This window comes from Equus quagga, chromosome 6 (assembly GCF_021613505.1).
Source record: "Equus quagga isolate Etosha38 chromosome 6, UCLA_HA_Equagga_1.0, whole genome shotgun sequence".
Lineage (NCBI taxonomy): Eukaryota > Metazoa > Chordata > Mammalia > Perissodactyla > Equidae > Equus > Equus quagga.
The window spans coordinates 121498737-121511059 of NC_060272.1; the positions used below are offsets into that span (position 1 = coordinate 121498737).

General features: G+C 41.0%; 1 pseudogene; it reads right to left on the bottom strand.

Moving 5' to 3' along the window:
- Positions 1-1483: 1483 nt before the first annotated feature.
- LOC124240806 (A-kinase anchor protein 17A-like) lies at positions 1484-2603 on the bottom strand (annotated as a pseudogene).
- Positions 2604-12323: the final 9720 nt, after the last annotated feature.

Below are 12323 nucleotides of genomic sequence, written 5' to 3' on the forward strand. Positions count from 1 at the left end.
TTTAATCCTCCCAGGAAATACAAAACCCAATTAAAGGATTTATAGTTTTTCAAACTGTGCGCACAACCTCACTAAGTATTTCTGCAATTCCCACAAAAATCTTCAAAAGCTGGTGATGTTCTCTTTTGACTGAGGTTAAGAGACATTAACTTACCTAATGACGGTTAGCTGGTGTTGATTAGAAACCAAGGGCCCCTCTCCCCACTAGCCCACTGCACTGCAGCAGGGGGTTGGGACTAGAGTTTTCATATGTAGTGAATTAAAATACAGTATTTTATCTGCCAATCCTAACTGGAATAAAAGCCCTACACAACTAAAGATGGTGGTATGAGAGATACCTTCATTTTTTTAGAAAACCTAATAGAAAGTCAATATTTACTACCACAATAGGCCAACGACAACACAAACTTTCCACCACTCTCCCACTCCACCCCCAATTCATTGTAGTCTCTCATTTATTTTATTCTGATGAGAAGTTTTGAGCAGCAAATATATGTACCTCTGGAATGAAAACAAGAGAACACAAACTGATGACTACTTAAACGCAGTTTGTTTGGAAGGCTAATTCTTTCAAAGGTGAGAGTCAATAGCAGATGGGCAAAGAGTGGGAACGGCTGTGTGCTGGGGTTTTGCCTGGAAGTGGTGGGAGGGGCAGAGTGGGGGCATCCGATGGGGCTCCAAGACCCCTCCTCTGCTCCAATCTGAGCAGCTCTGCCCTGATCCATTTACAGAATAGGATTCAGCCTAAGATTTCATCTGAGGAAAATGGCCTCCTGCAAAAGTACCGCCTGAAACCACTGTTCTGCCTTAGAGACGTGCTGGCCAGTACAGCAGCCACCAGCCACACGTGGCTCCTGAGCACCTGAAATGGGGCTGCTCCAACTTGAGTTGTGCTGTAAATGTAAAATAAACATCGGATTTCAAAGACAGTACCAAAAAAAGAATCTATATCTCAATAATTTTTATATGGATTATATGTTCAAATGATAACATTTTGGATATATTAGTTAAATATATTATTAAAATTAATTTGACCTGTTTATTTCTATTTTTTAATGTGATTACTAAAACATATAAAATTATATGTACAGCTTGCATTGTATTTCTGCTGGATAGTGCTGATCCACCATGCCCTGAGATACATGAAAGAAACTCAAGGACTGGTGTGAACAGCACATGACCACTCGCAGGTTACTTTAGACTGTCCACTAGTGTAAGCACTTTCTAGCCAAGAGTAATTTGATGTTTATGTAACTGAGAGTCATGCCAAAACCATAAAAAAATTGTTATTATGCACTCTCTCCAAGTTTTAAATATTTATATATATATATATATATTTTTTTTTTTTTCTCAGTATAAGACATTTCTTTCTATTATGGTTTCAACAAGTTGAGGAAAGGGGGGCCCTTGACACTGGCCCCAATTTTCAGAGAAATGCACAGGTCGAAGCCCAGAGCAGGAAGAGGTGGCTTCCTGCTGAGTGTCAAGACCAGCCACGCTCCCGTGGCAGGTCCTCGGCTCTGCCCAGCAGCTCGGCAAACAGCTGATGCGCTGCAGGATCCTCTGAGCCAGCAGCAGCTTCCGCTCTTGCAGTTCTATTTATTTTCTTTTAGGTTTCTCGCTCCTCTGATTGTAACTCCTTGAGCTTTTTCTGATTCCAACAGAATGCACAGTCCCTCTGTTTTGCTCCCTTCTGCGAATCTTCCCCTCTTTGTTTTCTTTTCTCTCTCCTACTCTTCTAGCATTTTCTGTTTCCCTTCCTCTGCTCTCTGCCTCTCCTCTGCCTGTTTCTCTCGGAGCTTTTTTCTTCTCTTTGCAGTGGTCTCTTCATTGAGATATCACTCAGGAGTGCAGTAGAGTCAAAAGAAACCTTGAAGCTGGAGGCCATGGCCTTGCTGTCCTCGCCTTTGTACCTGAGCTTCATCCCACGCAAGGTGCTCATGACTTGGATAAAGCCCATGTACCTACGGTTCTGGACATATGCCTTCAGGGTCAAGTGTCCCCCAAACTTAATGTGTGGAAGTTCTGGCTTCTCATCTCCTCCCAACAGGGGTCCAGCATGGGGATGTCCACATTCTGTATCTCCTTAAACTTCTCAAACACCTTGACTAGAACCTCCTCGCTGGGCTTCTCTGAGCCCGACTCCTTCAAGGGACCCATGTGCAGGGCAGCCCTTCCAGGTGATCGTGTCCTGGCCTCTCTCCCGGCAGCGTTTCCTTCACATCCTTCTTATTGTGGTGGGTGGGGAGATCGATTTTTGGATTTGGCAGCCCGACAACTTGAGGATGTCAGAGAAGCTACTGAGCTGGACGGTCTTGCCGTGGAGGAAGGTCAGGAAAGACTTGACCAGACTCTTGTTCTTTACTTCACCCTAAAAGCAGATGAAGTCCATGGTGCTCTTGGAAACCTGGGGAGAACTGGTGATCGTGCACCGTGCCCTTCAGCCTTTCCATCGCTTCCCAGTTGGAGATGGACTTCCTGGCTACTTCAGCTGTGGGAGGGCCGGGCTGATGGTATCCTTGTGATGGGCTTGAGGCAGAGGCCCTACAGAAGGCAGAGCTCACTGCTGTGGACACGTCGTGGACTATGACAGCTGCTGCCATAGCCAGGGCATTGGGCCAGTGTAGGGCTCTGCCTGAGCCCCAGGCCCCCGCAGCTCTGGTTGAGCTTGCCACCACCCCTCAACCACCCTGGCAGGCATAGCCTCCCCGCCTGGGCATTGCTACTATCAGCCAGAGGCTCCCCTGAAGTGACCTAAGCCACTGCAGCCCGCCCTGTGATGGTGCTAAGTGCTGGGGATACCAAGGTGAGTAAGACACATTAATTTGGCCTTCAAAGACCTCAGTCTAGAGAGAGACAAAGAATAAGTAACTAGGTACAAATATGCCCTCTGGGCTGCAGGGACCTTGACTGTCTTGTTTACAGTAGATCCACATTGTCTGGGCCATACTGCTGGATAAATATTTGATGAGTAAATAAACAAATGGATGGATGCAGAGTACTAGGGAGCACAGAATGAAAGGGTGAGGGAAGGCTTTCTAGGGGGAATGCAGTCTCCAATGGATCAGAAGGAGGGAGCCAGGCAAAGCTGGCTGGAGACAGTATTCCGCAAGGAGGAAAAGGGCTAGGTTGGCTCAGGTTTACAGTAACTAATTATGCCTGGATTAGAGTCTGGCAGAGGAGGTGATGAGAGATGAGGCTGAATATAAAGACAGTGTTATGATGAAGAGTCTCATGTGCAAAGCTACTAAGTTAAGATCTATACTAACATTAATGGAATCATTTTTAAGCAAACATCACTGTGATATTTGTGACGTAGAAGGATGAATCTGAGAGCATATGGAGGTCTGGTTGGTTATAGAGTGGCTAATACTGGAGACAAGAAGACCAGTTAGAGAGTTGGTGAATAATTCAGGCAGGGGAAGACAGGAGTCTGAATTAAGGTAGTGATACGAGGAAGCCAAGAGCGGGGAGATGGAATTAGGAGATATCTAAGGGGTAGATTTGACAAGACCTGAGAACAAATTGACTGTGCGGGTTGAGAGAGGAGGAGCAGAGGGTAATGGCCAGGTTGCTGTCTCACACAACTGGGTAAGTGGCGGAGCCATTCATCAAGATAGGGAGCACAGGAAAAAGTGGTCTAAGGATGGAGTCATGTGGCTGGAGAATAATGCATTTACCTTTCAAGTCTGAGGTGTCTGCTGGGCATCTAGTCAGAGATATTAACAGGCAATTGAATGTACAGAACTAGAGCTCAGGAAAACCATTTGCGAAAGAGAAGTAGATTTGAGGGCATCTAGATGTATGTGATAATGGAAGCCATTTTAACCTGGAGATGGCTATATTCATAGGTACTTGGGAAGCACTTGAGAAGTTAATTTTTTAAATTTTTTTAATTGAGGTGACGATGGTTTATAACATTGTGTCATTTCAGGTGTACATTATTATTTATCAGTTTCTGTATAGACTGTATCGTGCTCACCACCAATAGTCTAATTTTTATCCATCACCATATATATTTGTCCCTTTACCCCTTTCACCCACCTCCCAACTCCCTTCCCCTCTGGTAACCACTAATCTGTTGTCTTCATCCACGTCTTTATTTATCTTCCACAGAGGAGTGAAATCATACAGTGTTTGTCTTTTTCTGTCTGGTTTATTTGGCTTAGCATCATACCCTCAAGGTCCATCCATGGTGTTGCAAATGGGATGATTTTGTCTTTTTTTATGGATGAGTAGTATTCCATTGTATATATATATATATATATATATATATACCACATCTTTTTTGTTTTGTTTTGTTTTACTTTATTGCAGTAACATTGGATTATAACATATACCACTTAATACACTCATCAGTCAATGGGCACTTGGGTTGCTTCCATGACTTGGCTATTGTGAATAATGCTGCAATGAACATAGGAGGGCATAAATCTCTTTGTATTATTGATTTCATGTTCTTTGGATAAATACACAGTAGTGGGATAGCCGGATTGTATGGTATTTCTATTTTTAATTTTTTGAGAAATCTCCATACTCTTTCCCACAGTGGCTGTGACAGTTTGCATTCCCACCAGCAGTGTATGAGGGTTCCCTTTTCTCCACACACTCTCCAACATTTCTTATTTTTTGTCTTTTTAATTATAGCTATTCTAACATGTGTAAGCTGATATCTCATTGTAGTTTAGATTTGCATTTCCCTAATAATTAGTGACATCAAACGTCTTTTCATTTGCCTGTTGGTCATCTGTATAGCTTCTCTGGATATATGTCTGTTCTTCTGCCCATTTTTTGATTGGGTTGTTTGTTTTCATGTTATTGAGTTGCATGAGTTCTTTATATACTTTGGAAATTAACACCTTATTGGATATATGATTTGCAAATATTTTCTCCCAGTTGGTGGGTTGTCTTTTTGTTTTGTTTATGATTTCCTTTGCCTTGCAGAAGATTTTTAGTTCGATGTAGTCCCATTTTTTTTTTTTTTCTTTTGTGTCTCTTGCTTGGGTAGACATGGTATTCAAAAAATGCTGCTAAGACCAGTATCAGAGAGTGTACTGCCTATATTTTCTTCTGGGAGTTTTATGGTTTCAGGCCTTACATCCAAGTCTTTAATCCATTTTGAGTTAATTTTTGTGTATGGGATAAGATAATGGTCTCCTTTCATTCTTTTGTATGTGGCTGTCCAGTTTTCCCAACACCATTTATTGAAGAGACTTTCCTTTCTCCATTGTAAGTTCTTGGCTCCTTTGTTGAAGATTAGCTGTCCATAGATAATGGGTTTAGTTCTGGGGTTTCAATTCTATTCCATTGGTCTGTGTGTCTGTTTTTTGTGCTAGTTTCATGCTGTTTTGATTACTATAGATTTGTAGTATATTTTGAAGTCAGGGATTGTGATGCCTCCAGCTTTGTTCTTTTTTCTGAGGATTGCTTTGGCTATTCGTGGTCTTTTGTTCCATATAAACTTTAGGATTCTTCATTCTGTTCTCCTGAAGAATGTCAATGCTATTCTGATTGGGATTGCATTGAATCTCTAGATTGTTTTAGGTAACGTGGACATTTTAACTATGTTTATTCTTCTAATCCATGAACATGGAATCTCTCTCCATTTCTTCATCTTCTTTCATTTTTTTCAATAACATCCTACAGTTTTCAATGTATGTCTTTCAGCCCCTTGGTTAAATTTATTCCTAGGTATTTCATTCTTTTTGTTGCGATTGTAAATGGGATTATATTCTTGACTTCTCTTTCTGCTAGTTCGCTACTAGTGTTTAGAAATTTAACTGATTTTTGTAGGTAGATTTTCTACCCTACAACTTTGCTGTAGTTGTTGACGATTTCTAATAGCTTTGTGGTGGATTCTTTAGGGTTTTCTATATATAGAATCATGTTGTCCTGGAGGTAGCATATTGTTGGGTCTTGTTTTTTAATCTACCCAGCCACTCTGTGTCTTTTGATTGGTGAATTCAATCCATTTACATTTAGAGTGATTTGATATATGAGGGCTTAACACTGCCATTTTGTCTCTTTTTTTCCAGGTGTTCTATATTTCCATGGTTTTTCCCCCTTATATTTCTGACTGCCATTTCAGTTTGGTGGTTTTCATTGATGGTTTTTTCTTTATGATTTGTGGTTCTGCTTTGATTTTTTGTTTAGTGGTTACTATGAGGTTTGTCTAAAAGATCTCATAGATGAGATAGCTGATTTTCTGATAGCCCCTTATCTCCACTAGCCTAAGCAGGTTCTATTCCTTTCCTCCTCCTTGAGTTATTGGTGTCACAAATTACTGTTTTTTGTGCTGTGAGTCTGTGACTAAACTGTCTATAATTATTTTTTATGCTTTCCTTCCCTTTATCTTCTATAATTGTTGGCTAAACTGTTATGATAGAGAGCTGCAATTTTCTGATTTTTTTTTTCTACTTATCTCCTTTTCATAGCTTTGTAAACCTGTACCTTTTTGTTACAGGTGGGAGGGCTTCATTCATCATTTCTTGTAAGGGAGGTCCAGTGGCAATGACCTCCCTCAGCTTTATCTGAGAAACCTTTTATTTCTCCATCATATCTGAAGGAATGCATTCACTGGATAGAGTATTCTCGGCTGAAAGCTTCCATCTTTCAGAATTTTGAATATATCATTCCACTCTCTCCTAGCCCATAAGGTTTCTGCTGAGAAACCCACTGAAAGCCTGTTAGGGGTTCCTTTGTAGGTTATTTTCTTCTGTCTTGCTACCAGTAATATTTCTTCTTTGTCATTGACTTTTGCCAGTTTTAGTATTATATGCCTTGGAGAATGTCTATTAACATTGATCTAATTAGGAGTTCTATTGTCTTCATGTATTTGTAAGTAGTTATTTCTGCAGGTATAGGAAGTTCTCATCTGTTATTACTTTGAAGCTCTCTGCTCCTTTTCCTCTCCCTTCTCCCTCCAATCCTTATACTGCTTTTCTTGAGTCAGATATTTCTTTAAGAATTTCTTCATTTCTTTTCAATCTTAGTTCTCTCTCCTCTGTTATTTCTCCCCTCTAATTCACTAATTCTGTCTTCTGTAACATCAGCTCTATTTTTTATGGTTTCTAGATGATTTATCTCATTGTGTTCTACACATCTAGAATTTGTTTGTTTTCTTTAGAGTTTCAGTCTCTTTGGTGAAGTATTCCTTCTGCTCATAAATTTTATTCCTGAGCTCACTGAACTGTCTTTCCAAGTTTTCTTGTAACTCATTGAGTTTATGACAATTATTTTGAATCCTGTCATTTCAATTGTAAATTTCTGTGAGTTCAGGATTGGTTTCTGGAGACTTGTCATTTTCCTTCTGCTCTGAAGTGTTACTGTAGTTCCTCATGGTGTTTGATGAATTGATCCTTTGCTGGTGCATCTGTGGTAGTATCAGATGACAGAGTCTATGTGCTACCACTGCAGGGGAGCAAGAGCTGTTTTCTGATCCTGCCCTGTCTGCTGGAAGTGGCACAGGTGGTGCTGCTGAGCTCAGCAAGGGACAGGCTGAACCGCTGTGCTAGCTAAGAGGGGTGCATATGTGGTGGCTGAGTTGCCACTTAGGGGGTCCTATGGGCTGCTATGCTTCACAGGCAGGGTGCCTTCTGAGTTGGTGGGGTGCCTTCTCACCCGAGCTGCGCTCAATTTGTGGGCACCTGCACATGAGCTGAGCTGCCACCACTTGATGTAGAGCATTCCCACTGGCGGGGCTGCCATGGCACAACTGGCGCTCCCATGGGCCAGGCTAGAACACTAAAAGCATCCACATGGTCTGGGCTGCCCTTACCTCCTGTTAAAGACACCCCAGCCACTGAGTGTGGATCTGCCACTCGGCTCACTGCCACTGGGGAGGGAGAGAGGTGTGCTCACCTAGTTCCTCTGCCTCCTGGGGATCTAGTCCCCCCACCTTCAGATGCACAGCTGCATGGATCTCTCAGACGTCCTATTGTGCTGTGCAGGGAATCCTCAGCTGGTTAATCAACGTCCATTTAGTTGTAACTTACAGGGGAGAGACAAAGGGAACAACTCACTCCACCATGATGCTGAGGTCACCTCCCAGAAAGTCAAATATTAATTTTAAAAATATCTGGTACACTATAATGTGTAGATTTTTAAATAGTTTACCTTTAAGACTCAGTATAAAACACACAGCTTCTCTCAAGTTGTTGCAAATTGAAATATAGTTCTGACTGTATAGGCATTAATGATGTTATTTTTTAACAAAATAAAGATGAAACTCAACCATAACTCCTTTTAGTTACAACATCTTAAATTTGGCTTCATTACCAGAAACAGCATGTTTTCAAGAACTGGATCTTAAGTCTATTTTTAGTTTCAAAACAACTTTATTTTTATTTGATTATACTCATTGTAGAAAAATGTGAAGAGATAGAAAAATATAAGGAAAATTGAAATTTTCCCTCCCAGTGTCCCTCCCCCAAACACAGTAACAAAAGATTCTATATCTATCTCTTTCTAGGCGTTTTGCACATGTAAGTAGAATTTTAAAACAAAAGCAGTACTGTAAAACACTTACATATCCTTTTCTCATTTCATATTAGAGAGTTGCCATTTCTTAGGACATTAAAGATTATGTGAAAACATTCTCTTCAGTTGGCTGCTTCACAATCTAATTAGAGCTAAATTATAATTTACCTCCAATTGTTGGATATTCAGATTGTTTTGAATCTTTGCTATTATAACTAACACTATATTGGAGATCCTTCTTTATACCTAATTCTTTGTATGCATCTCCAATAATTTTGTAAAGATAAATTCCTAGGAGTAACCAGCACAAAGGGTGTATTTTTTAAAGTCTTTTGATACATTTTACCAAAGTGCCCTCCAAAAAGATTGTACCAATTTACATTCACATCAATAAATGGCCTAAGAGTCCCATTTCTTCTTATTCCTTGCCAACATAGGAAACTGGATGTCAATTCCCACCGTTTATTGTTACAAATTTAATGGGGGAGGGTAAATGATATCTTCTTGTCTTTTTTCTAAAGTATACGAATTTCCCATACATTTGCTGGTCATTTGCGTTCTTTCTGTTTTCTGAAGCAGTCCACGTCCAATAGGCATCTCTGACTCATGCAATGTCTTGTCTTATATGTTGTTCCTTAGCACGCAAGGACATGAAAGCTGCATGTTTTTCAAAGTTAGGCAGGAATTGCCCAAGTGTGTACAATTAGAAAGTCTTCTTCTCTTCTGGGCAGCCATGCTATTTTAATGTTTTGGTAATAAGACAGAAAACTGGGCCATATGCTGAAAGGAAGAAAGCAGGCACAGATTACAATCAGCCAAGCACTTATCACAGGCAGTGGGTTTACAGATGTGTGAGCATGATAATCACCTGGAGTGCTTGTTAAAAACCAGATTTTTATTTTATGGAGTGAGGTCTCAGGGGACATACACTTTTAACACACTCTCCAGAATATTCACCAAAGTTTGAAAATCACTAACCAGATGTGGGACATCCGGCGTTGCTCCGAACTCTTGGTCCCTCACTCTCCTTTCCTGTAAAGTGACGTCCATCACACTTATCTAGAGGACTGTTCTGATTCTCACTTATCTCCGTCCCCTTTCACATCCACCAGGATACATTTTATACACCAACCCTCGGCCTGGATTATCGTTTATGCAACCCCCATCTTTCACCTTATCCTGCTGAAAAAAAGTCCATTGAAATTTTAGTATGTGAGCAACTCCAAAGAGAATAGGGTCTTCTTCATCACTGCAAGTCTCATGTGTCTTTGCAAACCACAGGTGGACTTACAGTGGGTGCTCACTAAGTGTTTCTGGAATGAATTCGTGAGTGAATGAATGATATACATTTCAGTGCTAGAAGGACTGGAAACACGACCCCAGAATAAGGGGATTGGGGGTTCCTTCACGCTATAGAATGGAGGCCACGATTCTCAACTGTGTCTAGAGCAGCAGTTCTTCATTTTCTCTTTTTTAGGTCATACATCCCACTTGGAGAATCTGATGAAAGCTACACATACTAACACTTTCTAAAAACGCAGACATCCAAAACCACACAATTTTACATACACTTTCAGAAGCTTCCTAGAAGGAAAAGAGAACACTCATTTCTACCTTCCAAGCATTTTTACTTAAAAATGAAGCTGAAGTAATAAATTTATTGCTTGAGAAATTATCTTCGAGCTCAAGAAACTTAAGTCAAAATGGGGTCAGTCGGGAACCTTAAAGAAAGAAAAAATCCCACCATACCTTGCAGGTAACATTAGCCTCGGCAGCACAAAGTATGTGTCACATTTCCCACCAATCAATAGCATGCTTATTTAGACAAACTAAAGCCAGGCTGCTCTGTGGCATTGTATGCATCTGAATGTAACTGTTTCTAGTTTAAACTGACATTCTCCAATTCTTAGAATTTATTTTCTATTTCACTTTTCTTCATAATTATAAGGGCTTCCTGTACTTCAGTTATGATGGCACACTTCATGGGAGAAACGGGCTGTCATTTATTCATTAATGAACATTTATCTCCTAGGTATACAGGTTGAAACCAAAACACGTGTTTCCTGCTCCTCACAGACTTTAAGTCTACTAGGGAAGACAGATTACAAATTCCAGTATCCCTGACTTTGCAGTCCTAAAGGCTGAGAGGCACCCTAGTTACACTGGTGCGCGTGAGCCTACCCATACCAGCTTGCAAGAAGTGATTGTGTGCATCACTTCCCAGCTTATCAGGGGTTTCATGCTGATAGTTTGAAATCAGCTGTGCTGGAGAATTTACACCACGTAAATCAGGAAACACTATAAATCATGGCTCCTCCACGCCCATCAGCTGTCAATCATTTACTACCATATCATGTCATCACACTAAAACTGTCACTCTCAGTGCAGGGCTCCTCAGTGGTAATTCAGCAGTGTAGGAAGAGCTTACATCAACTTTTCAAGTCCCCTCTCAACTACTGCCATGAGACCCAAGAGCACAGGCGTGTTCTAGGAGACCTCAGGATATGCAGGCTACCCTCTCTGGATACCAGGTCAATGTGATATCTGACCAATTTGAGGCAACTCCTTATCTAATGTGCTTGATCAAGAGACTTATATATGTCCAATAAATGTCCAAATGAAAATCACGTATCTCTGAGCTTGGTAGTCAGTTTAAATTATATTCTGGGAATGAACACAGTTATGCTTCGCTTAACAACAGGGCTATGTTCTGAGAACTGTGCTGTTAGTGATTTTGTTGTTGTGTGAACAACCTACAGTGCACTTACACAAACCTAGATAGTCAGCCTACCACACACCCAGGCTATATGGTACTAATCTTATGGGACCACGGTCATATATGCAGTCTATTTTTGATCAAAATGTCATTACGCAGCACACGACTACACTGGAGTTGAAAAGCTACCAATATGCAGCCCATCTGATGTTCACCATGAATTACTGTCTTCATGTGATGCAACATTAACCATAAGCAGACAGTCCCCAGCACCATTTTGGTATTGCTATGTCAGTGTCTCAGCTTTAAAGGCTGCCGACACTTTGCATGGATCTGCCAAAGAGAAAACAGCTTTGTCAGCAATGTAAGGCTCATGCAGAGCAGGCACTATCAATCTTCGGAAGACTTAGAGACACACTGCAGAACGGGACAATGTCAACAACCTGGCAGACTAGATAAGAAAACTCTCCCCGCATCAACTCCCAATGGTCTTGCATTACGAGGCAGAATATATGACTACTCAGTTTCACAAACAGTTAGTACAGTAGTAAATGGCATGAAAATTTGTAGAAAACCTCTAGGCTAGTATAAAATACATGAGTAGAGGGACCAAGGTTGAAGTGCAAATAAGAGGAAAAGGCAGCTGAGGGCCTACGGAAGCGTCTGCTTGCAGATGGCTGAGGATACTCACCTTCAGAGTACGAAGAGTCTCTGACCATTCCATGGACCCTATCTGGGGTATGGTACTGAGGAGTAAACTTTTGGCTTTATTGCCGTTTTCTTTCAGAATCTTTAAAACCCGGTCCACTGAAACCTAGAGAAACAACGGCATAGGATGTTACCAGCAATTTAAAATTGCACTGCTTTTCATGGAACATTTTTCTGAGTTCCTACCGGATCTGTGAAGTCAGTTTAGTCCAGTTTCAATCTGGAGACCTGCAAACTGGGCATTTATCAAGGTGGTCTTGGTCATAGTGGGGAGGTCTTGGAACAACTCAATATTTCTGAAAAGCACCTCTGGTTTTCAATATAGTGTCTGAGGATCTTCCTCAGATGTTTAATGTGTTAGCATGCTCTAGAAAGCTGTGTCTATTCCTCCCATGCCCAGAGAATGAATTCCAGTCTTAAA